Source organism: Betta splendens, chromosome 9, assembly GCF_900634795.4.
Source record: "Betta splendens chromosome 9, fBetSpl5.4, whole genome shotgun sequence".
Lineage (NCBI taxonomy): Eukaryota > Metazoa > Chordata > Actinopteri > Anabantiformes > Osphronemidae > Betta > Betta splendens.
Genome location: NC_040889.2, coordinates 16,777,003 through 16,787,534, shown reverse-complemented (window position 1 = coordinate 16,787,534; position 10,532 = coordinate 16,777,003).

The window sequence follows — 10,532 nt, the reverse complement described above, 5'->3', positions numbered from 1 at the left end:
CAAAACGCTCCCCCCTCCCAGTCTGTTTCAAAACCACCAAATGAGACCAGTAAATATGGAACGTGTGAGAATTCAGAGGAACAGGATTTCATTCAGACTTCATTAGTCTGATGTCGTAAGCATGAGCTGCCTGTGTGGCCTTGTCTAAAATTCACTTGACATAACTCATGCAGAGATTTAACAATATGTATGTTGGAGCTGCATATGATATTAAGAGTTCTGGCCACATGTGCCTCATGTGACCGGTCCTTATCTGTACAAATTCAAACAATTCAGAGGTTTCCATTTTACCTGTTATTCAAGCTTGCGGCCTTGACGGGAATGACTGGAGAGAATCTAAGTCCAAATGTGCCAGGATTTTGGGATCCATGGAAATGGCAGCGAACAAGAAAATAAAGATCAACCTGAAAACATAATGATGTGTGACCAATGTGCTGATGAAAGCAATGGCAGTTGCTCTGTGTGGTTAGTATAGTTTAGTACCTGTCAGAGGGGCGGCCTGGTGGCATGTCAGAGATTTGCGAGGAAAGAGTAGTAATATATGAGAGTCTGATGGCTGACGTTTTCAGGGTAAACACACAGGTCTGTCATCAGGAGGGGCTGGCAGGAGTGGAGTTCAGGTTTCAGAAAGTTCTGCTTAGAAGTTTGTGACTCTGTGGATTATGTCAGCAGTGTGTGCGACCTACTTATTCAAACCTATGGTCACTGAACTGTCATATTGTACAAATTAGAGCTGTAATTTAATATCGCTATACAGTATGTTTGATAGTAGACACAAATACGCACATATTTATCAGGGTGTTCATAGCAGTGAGTGTAAACATGCTCAAGTCATACTTGGAGCAACATGTATGGTGTCAGTTATATTATTGTGGTCATTCCACATGTCTATTCCACATGCTAGTTTTGTTGCAGTGCTTAAAACCACTGTCACTTTTTAAATGAGCCAGTCATAACATGGAGTACAGTCATGTAAATGTGGGGCTTTGGTTACAGCCACTAGACTATGATGAACAATGTGTATTCTGTAGCTGTGTGTTTAGGTTCAGGTCTGTTGGTTTTAATGACCAATGTCTTGGGTAAAGATCAACCTGGGGAATGAGTGGAATGGCAGCCTGGCTCAGGGTAGACGGTAGCCTGTTTTCCTTCTGTTTATGGGATTACTGGAGGCAACAAAGGGCATTTAACTTCAAACACTATACAGTTGTATTTGAGTACCTGACTCTAAACTAAGCTGCATTAGAGACCTAATTTGGAATCATGAGTTATTGTTTTTGTGTGGATATTCCAGTTTACACTTGATTGATTGATTTCAAGCCTTTGTAATATCAAAATCCCTGTTTGAAAAATCAAGATCGTCTTTTACTTGAGTGAGCTTCTCTTATATCCACTCATTCATTATCCTGCTTGTCCTTGAAAGGGCTGCAGGGTAACTGGACCTTGAACATGACCAACCTTGAACAACAATCAAACTCACACTGCTTTGTTGTTTGTCACTAGGAATCGTATGTCTACTGGGACTAATAAAGGCATTCTTAATGTCATTCTGTGTTTTGTTATTGTCTTATAGTGATACATACAATTAAGTTTTTAAATACAAATGCCTGGTAAATATACTACAGTCACACAAAATTTCAAATCACAGACCCAAAAACTAGAGCCTGATGTGCTGTAGGTTTTGTGTTAAAGAATGACCTACCATATTATACTAAGCTGAACTTAGTACTACTTGATAACTTTAACGGTATTAAAGCTTAAGATCTTTTAACTAAAGAACAGCATGTTAACATATTATAACATTTCAGGACAAACTGACTGACCTGTGATTTAGGTACTTAAAAATCTCAGTAGCTATTATAGAAACAGTGTACAGCAAAAAAATGTGGCATATTTCAGATTCTCTCCCCATCCAGTCTGGTTTTTGTACCAATGTTCTCAGACATTGTGAACCATTAAAGTACATAAATTACAACAGCATTTTAGTGCCACGCTATAAAAATGAAATAACAGTGCTCTAATATTCAAGACAGAATATTCCGAGGTTAAAGCCAGAATATTCTGACATTAAAGTCAAAATTTTGGATATTAAAAAAAAAATCTGACAGTCAAAAATGTGAAGTATACAGGTCAGAAGGAGCTTGTAGCTTTTAGCAAAAGGGCAGAGATAATCTGGCACATAACAGATTTCCAGTTTGCATGTTCTCCCAGTGTCTACATAGGTTTTCTTCAAGTCCTCTGGATAATTCATTGGACTGAGAGAGAAGGCCAGAGTTATTCAGTAGGGTTATAATTGTTTGTTTGGCTCTTTGTGCAGCTGTGTGATGACAACTGTCCATAGTGTACCCTTCCTCTTATCAGTGATAGACTGCAGCACCCCAGCGACAGTTACAACGGCAAGGGTGTGGATAATAAATGGGTGGATATGCAATTCTATCTGTCCGGCATTTGGCATGAACAGTATGTCTGCTGTCATTAGCGTCTCTGAAAGCATCACATCTCGGTGTACACTATCTTCTTGCATAACTCCTTCGTAAATGTAGTTCCAGCACAAATATTCCATTGTGACATTATCTTTTTTATGAGGTATTTTCCACATTTAAACTCAGCAGGAATCAAATGCAGATTGGTTTTTCCATTCTCTGTCTCTGTGGTGAAGACAAGAGCTTACAATTATTTTCTCCTGGTTTCCTTTGTCAAAACAGTAGTTCATCAGTTGCCGGAAGGTTAGGCTGCCTCAATGTCAAAAACAGAAGGGGAATCATTGCTCTGAAGGAAGACCTACGTGCTCCATTTGCCTCCATGTTTTGATTACTTCTCCATGTGTGAAGAGGAAGTCCTTGACTGAACAGGGGAATCTTTCCACCCAGTTTTGCCATGCCAGTGTCATCTATTACAACTGTACTGGCAGCAGGATGTTCTAGTAGTCTGAAAGCTCAAAACCGGATGATTATTCATCCTAATAATGACCTGAAGAAAGCACATTTTTTTCTTGTGCAGAATAACTTTACCTAGACTAGTACCTGAGGGATTTCTGCTCTTTGTTACTTTTCAACTGTGGCACTTAATGGCCCGAGACAAAAGCCCCCTTTGGAGGAAAGTGGAAAAAGAATAGCAAAGCATGGGGGTCAAGTGGGTAGTTGTGGTGAGCTAAAAATGCAGACTAAAGCATATCTACAAATAACATAGCCCAGAGGTTGGAGGAGGAATATTCCTTGTGTTATTGTTTCCCATGTTCTTCCACCCCTAGTAATATTTTCCAGTTTAAAGCTGCTCTTTGCCCTTACTCTAATGATGGACCTATGTCTCACTGGAGGAAACCAACACGACCACAAAAAGGGCACTGCTGCTTTCACTGAATGTGAGATAACACCATGAGAAATGTTGCTTCGTCACAAACTGTAGCACATTTTTACAAGTCAGTCAGAAAATTTCTGCTATTGGAGAATTGTGATATTGTTGTATACTTTATGGGTTTAACAGTGTGCAGGGATCTAATGGGACCTGATGTTTTCATTAACAGTAATACGTACGTGCCTTCAGTAAGAAGGGTCTTATGGAGACACTATGCTACAATGTTTACTGCTATAACCTAAACTTTGTTCAGGTGGAACAGCAACCCATTTCCTGTACCACATCAGAAACCAGACAGGCTTTATAACCCCACACTTGTGAACACGTGTACACTTAGTGTCCTTACAGACAGACCGCTTTCAGAGGCCAGTGCTGAGCTCATAATTTGGCAGAATGTCTCCAGACTGTGCGTGATTAAGCTTACAACAGATGCGCAGTGAAGCACCCTTTCTTTGGAAATTTCGGTAGTACTCTGCAAATTTACTTTGAAAACGCTTAACAGCATGAGCCCAGGTTTGTTTGTTCCTCAAGTTATTTTGCTCGCAGTTGAGAATAGGAAATAAACAAACCCTCTGGATTAGTTGGAATAGACATGACGCACAAACGTGGTGTCACTTCTGTAACTTCTTACAAGAACTGATTGAATGTAAGAACTCTTACATTTCCCTGCAGCCATCAATGCCAAACATACATTAACCACAGTAAGACAAACTGTGAAACTTGTTGTGAAGGTGCAGTGCTAAAAAATCTCCATGTTTCTAGTTTCTTGCAGGAGAATGTGAAGTGCCCACTTTAATCTGTCAAGTGTTTAATTTCCCCCAATTGGCCAAACACAGTCTTAATTGTTGTTCATAAGACGTATTGCTGGAAAGGTTATGTCTTTTATGAGGTCCTGATGCTGGGACATAACTGTAAAATACCCCTCCAAAGTTATACTTCTTTGGCAAGAACATAAAAATAAAACACTTTTTTATAGTTTACCTTTGCAAAACTGGCAACCTTTCACTTTAGAACAATAAGGTGCCTGTAAATTGAATTGTGTCATAAGTCAAACGTACGGCAATGCAGCAGATTTTATTTCTAACAGGCTGTTCTTGTACCTGGTTTGTCCCAAGAAGCAATTTGCTGGATATCCACTTAGTTTTTTAATAATTTGCAGATTTGCAGTGCTGCCTTTGTCAGACAAGTTCCTATTGGCAGTGTTCAGTTACTCAAAGATGCTGCTAATTTTTGTAAAATATTATTAAATACACTTTGTTAGCTTCCAGTTGCTTCTGACATACAACCTGTTTTTATCACACTGGTTTTCGATTTTAAATGAATAAAATTGCTGTTTTGCAGGAAAGACTTTTAGATGTGCAAGATGCTTTTTGTTTCTTCAAAAAGGTGCAGAAATCATTATAATGTGCATCACATTATCGTTTTTAGAGTGGCAAGTAGCTACATACTGTAACAGTAGCTAACAAGTCAGGTAATAAAGGCTATAAAGTCATTCCGCAGTGACTATAATGTCATAACAGCGTAAAGTGTGAGAGTTTAGTTAATAGATGTTCCTACCTGCCCTTGAAGCTGCCATTGGGGGTCCCTCGCTGCAGGTTTCAACCTCAGCCCCTGCAGCCAGAGGGCTGATGGAAAAGCCATCTCCACTGAGACAAATTTTATTGCTTTCCAGACCCGCTGTCCCCTATGATGTCATATTGGTGGAACGTCCTCCAGGGTAAAGTTAAAGCCAGGTCAGAGTACTTGACCTGTTTGTTTTGAGTTTTACACCTAAGTTTTTCCATTTCTTTCATTAGTGGAGCTGGATCTGGTGCTAACCAGCAGCATGCTTGATAAAAAACAGAACCGGGCTTGTGTCAGAACTGGTGGTTTATCTGTAAAATGCCTGTAAATGATTTGGTGTAGAGGAGAGTAAAACACAGTTGGGGTAGCAGGGGATGTCCGTGTTCAGCCAAGATGAATAGGTGATGTGTTACAAAATCAGAGGCACCGTCTATTTACCCAGAACCCAAAACTGGCATCCTGTTGCTAACCTGTGTCGATGACAGTGAGCTGTGGCATCCAAACTTTTGTTCACACACCTCCAATTTCATGTGTAAGAAATTCAGTCCTTGTTGCCAGGGTCTTTCCATTCACGATCCCCTCGAAATCTGTTTTGTCAATTAGGTAGACGTGTCTCACAAAGTGAAGCTTCTGGTGGGTGCCCATGTTTGTTTTGGTAGAAGATCATGAAACTGTTCCTTGCATGATTTGTGTGGGTGTCTGCTAAACCTCATGTTACATCCAGTGCATCGAACTTTTAAAGGGAAGGGGAGACATTTGGAGGGAAAGGTTTACTGGTGTTTGAGATTATTTAGAGAAGTATGTCTGAACTATGAGCAATTTAACCTTAGAACTTTATCATTTTATTTCCATGCTGTGTGGTAAGTGTCCTCCTAAATAAGAGCTCCCTATGCTTATTACACAGAGGTTGAACCTCCTAGAATAACGTGAAGTGTTCTAGTGTTCTTATAGCCATGTGCACTGGTGAGCTAGCCTTGGGGTGCTGTAGAACTTGTGAACCGTTACAGTGACTAATTTGCAGTATTTCAAATATCGGCCATTAACTTTTATGTCTTGTGCATTTGTTGCTGTATGTGTTGTAAAACATGGAGGACAAGCTAAATTTAAGCATGTATTGTATTTCAGGGGACATTAAAAGGTCAATGCTGAGTACGGGCACAGTGTAGCCCTGCTTCGCAGCTTGTCCCAGTGCTCTGGCTGTGATGGATGGCGGTCAGCCCTCCAATACTACCCCCCATTTCCTGGGGTCACACCACTGGAAGTCGCCACTCTCTGGAAATCAGCCATCAGTCCTCTCACTACTTGGAAGAAAAACTTCATCAGCTATATCCCAGACTCTGGGAGACTGTAAGATGGAGCCAAAGCAGAATATGTGCATGGTGAACTGATAACAAAGTGAAGCCTCTGCCAATGCAAACAGCGCTCCCAGCCTGGGATCTGTCTTTGGTTTGCTCTAGGACTTCAGTTAAAACCTAAATTACAGTGAGTACTGTAAGTCTTAGAAGTCGTACAAGTCTTTATAGGAGGTCCATTCTTTTGCTGTGTGGTAACTGTGTTTCTAGTTAGATGGGGGTTGTACCCAGTGATGTCACCCTGCGTTTCTTAATGATCTGTGCAGCGTCCGACTTCTTATCAGAGGCTGGAAATCCTGTAACTGCTACAACCATTATGTGCCATGTAAGCAACTGTTTCCACTTAAGTAGAATTTTGAGATTCACTGAAGCTTTTTTTTCCAGGTTTAACTAAAAGTAAGAGTTTAGTCAGTTTTGGAGTTTTGGAGACTGTACAATCTAGATGTACTTTTGGAAAATATGATATCCTGTCACAAATGTTTAAAAGCTTTGTTAAGGTATATTATTAAAACTGCTGTGTCCTGATAATGAAAGATAAGTTTTCAACTTATTACATTTCCAAACTGTCATCAGTGTGTTGGGGGATCTTGGGTTACAGTGCTGTTCTTGGCTTTGTCTATACATCTGTGTTGCAAAGATATTTCTATTTCCATATCGTCCTTTTGCAGGCATCAGGACTATTGAACTTTACTCATCTTGCTGTGTCAGTGATAATTTGCGCATCGAAGCTGATCCTGACATGGAGAGACACTGGTCTGGCAAAGATCACAGGATCGGAGAACAGCTGTCAAAAACATTGAATACATTGTAACTTTAAAGTCCTTTTATAGCCATGTGATTATAGATACAGACTGCGAAGGCATCTGGCTGTCTGAGGTATTTGCCCTGTTACCTAGCAAGGTTTTAAACTTTTACTCTAATATTATACTGCATAGAGAGGCTGCTATACACTGCTTTTATTTTAATGTGAAACGGCTTGTAACTAGTGTCCATAGTGGTATTTTTGTAGATGCCCTCAGGTTCTTACCTTGTTGTCAGTGTTTCTAGGTTTGGCGTGAGAAAGTGGTTTTTGACCATGTGTTTTACTGCATGGGGTTGTGTCTTAAAGTAATAATGACAGCAGTATTGATAATTATGTGCTCAACTGGACAATAAATCTCAGCAGTGTGATTTGTGAACAACTATGGGTCTGACAAATAGAGGCTTTGGCCTCAAGGGAGCGGAGACAGAATACCCTGAGGGGTGCAAATGTGCACTGCCACATGTTTAGCGTGGTGGTGGAAGGAAACGAAGAAGCTGTAAATGCAGAGTGGAGCTCATATAACTTTGGGCTGAGCAGTCTGGTGAGACATTTCAAAAATAAGGATCAGATAAGTCGTCTCTCCTTTTGCTGTGATGCTGGTGTCAGTAATCAAAGCCAAAACAGCAGCTTGGAGGATTTCTATGGGGCTAACTAAATCTATGTTTGGCCCTGGTTATTCTACCTCTTTCCGCCCGTAACTACAAAGTGTTAGGACTTGAAGTCTTTTCCCCTCATCTGCAGTCCCAGAGAGCGCTGGTGGGAAGTAGGACTGGATGGATGGAACTACTGTGGTAAGAATTGTAGAGATGAAGTCAGTGTCTGGCCCACATTAAAGTGAGTACATGCACACTCACACAACAGCTACTCTGTAGCCAACATGTTTAGAACACATGTTGGAAGTGTTGCATTGGCACGCTGGTGTTTCATTAATTACAAAGGAGAATTGGAGTGTTGGCATTTGACTGAGTGAGGTCATCCCAGTGATGATATCTGTGGCTACATTTTTGTTACAGACGATCTCACAGTGTTGTCAAAGGTCATCACCAGTCCCAAAGCTGCTCCCTCATGTTCAGGAAATATCGTCAGGCCGGCTGATAACGACACTTAGGAGTTTACCACAAAGTGTGCTGTGTTTTTATTGCTGCACTGAAAGAGAAGTGCCTTTAAGGGAAGTGCTGCATTTAAACAGTGTTGTGTTTCATGTTGGTGCAGGCACTTTTTAACGTATAGCTCCATCAGCTGCTGGAGCCTCTCGAAGGGAAGATCAGCACTGTAACAAAATGTGTAACTGCACAAATGCAATCATGTAAATGACCTCAAATTATCTAATTATTGTGTCCTGTGCCTGCACTGTTTCCACTGACCTAGTTTTTTTAAATGGTTTTTACACAATATACTGTATGTACATTCTGCTGCTGCCATGGCAACAAGTAAATATTACCATTACATCTCTTTCATCTGTGCACCAGTAATTTCCAGCAGGTCATAGGGTAATGTTTTGGGTAAGAACATGGTGCATGCACACAATATGTTGATTATCACTTTATTGGCATTAAAGCCATATGAACGCGGGAATGTAATATGTCATCTGGAAAATACACTTCAGTTTTATAAATTTGTCTTGACGCTCGAGTGCTGCGACAAAGTGTGCGCTGCCAAATTCTGTTAATAGTTTTAAAACATGGTGCCTTTCTTTTTATACAGACACACTAATATTGTTGCTGTGGTGTTAAGATGGTCCTCATACTATAGAGCGTGATTATGAGGAGCCGGAGTTCAAGCCTCCATCACTTTAGTGCAGAAACAAAGAAAACACTGTAAAATCATTAATGCAAAACAATTCAGTCAATTTTTTACAGTTTTGTCAGACCCTGTAAATCCTCTTTTACTAATAGCTCTTAGTCGCTACATTTATAGCATTACTCAGTCTCCCCACACTTGGTTACAGAAAGCAGAGTTATTAATGTCTGAAGCTGGGACATTACTCATTATCAGTACTGGCCAGAAATCAGTTTTTAAAAGTGTTGTCTAATCTAATAAAAGTTTTGAAAGCTTTGTATTGTTAGTTTTGCAGCTACAGCAGCTTTAAGATTCACTCTCAGAGGATGAATTAACTATTATGTGAGGTAATGCTTAAAACTTATTTTCAAATATCCAACATGTATGTAGGTTTAATTTGGTAAGAAAGGCTATACTCTGAGCTCCCTGCACATATTGTACAGTACCTACTAACAAGCAGCAACATTCTGCTCATTAGTGAGACGAGCGCAGTCAGTGCCCATTTCCTCCAACATCCTGGCTGTGTAAAGCAGTAGGGAAGATGGTACTAGCAGCTATCCCTCAGCCTCAGGCCTTCATTCCCACTGATACTTTGTGTTTTATAGAAATTAGGAAAATACCTCCAGTCTGCCTTACAGTGCATTGCACATGCCTGAGGGAGTTTTACTGAGCTTTATGGAACCTCAAAGAATGAACAGCTTCCAGTGTTGCCCGCTGTCAAGCTGGTTTTCTCACAAAAGACCGCACATACAGTACTAAAACTGCATTCTATTTGTCCATGCTTCAGAGATATTAAAGACAAAGCACAGATTGTTTTAATTAGCTTCACATGTACTGTAGCCAGTAAGAATCGGGTTTAATCGCTTTGTTTAGCAACGCAGTTCATCTGCTTGGTAATTGCAGGAAAGTACCGGTACTAAAAATTAATCTCTGCCACATAGCATGTGGAAACTACCATAAGTTAGCCCGATCATTTACTAACACAGTGCTCGGTAATATCAACTGTTCTTTCACAATTGCCAGCAATTCCTAACATCCAGAGTAAGCTATGACCACACTACAGAAACAGCAAAAACCAAAACAACTCCAGGCAACCAACCACACACACACACACACACACACACACAAAAACAGCCAAAGATCAACAAATAACTGCACTCCGCACGGCCCAGGCAGCTAATTTGACCCCATCCATAACCTACTGCAGCAAAGAAAGCAAAGTTCCGAGTATCCATCATCCATTATGTTCCATGTAAACATTTGGCTATAATATGATCCCCATTAGAATATATTTATGTTCTAATCACATAAATCTACATGCTTTGATGTCACTGCAAATGTTTACTCTAATACTAAGGCAGCGGTCAGATTTACCCCTCATTTGAACTGTTTCAGTGATACCGTATTGAGGGTAACCTACCCATTACAGAGGTGCTGTTTACATGGCTTCATGTTCATGCTGAGGTTAGTGGGTGTCTAAACACTGTCTGAATTGTCCTGCTACAGTACAATGACACTGACATCATCTCTGTTGGTACAGGTCAGAGGCCAAGGTAACATCATAATAGCTTAATTTAAGAACTTAACAGCTGTACTGTAAATGAGCAGCAACACCTGGTTCTCAGTTTAATAATTGACTGTCCCTGTTCACATCAATGCCTTATAATCAAAGACTAAATCAATAG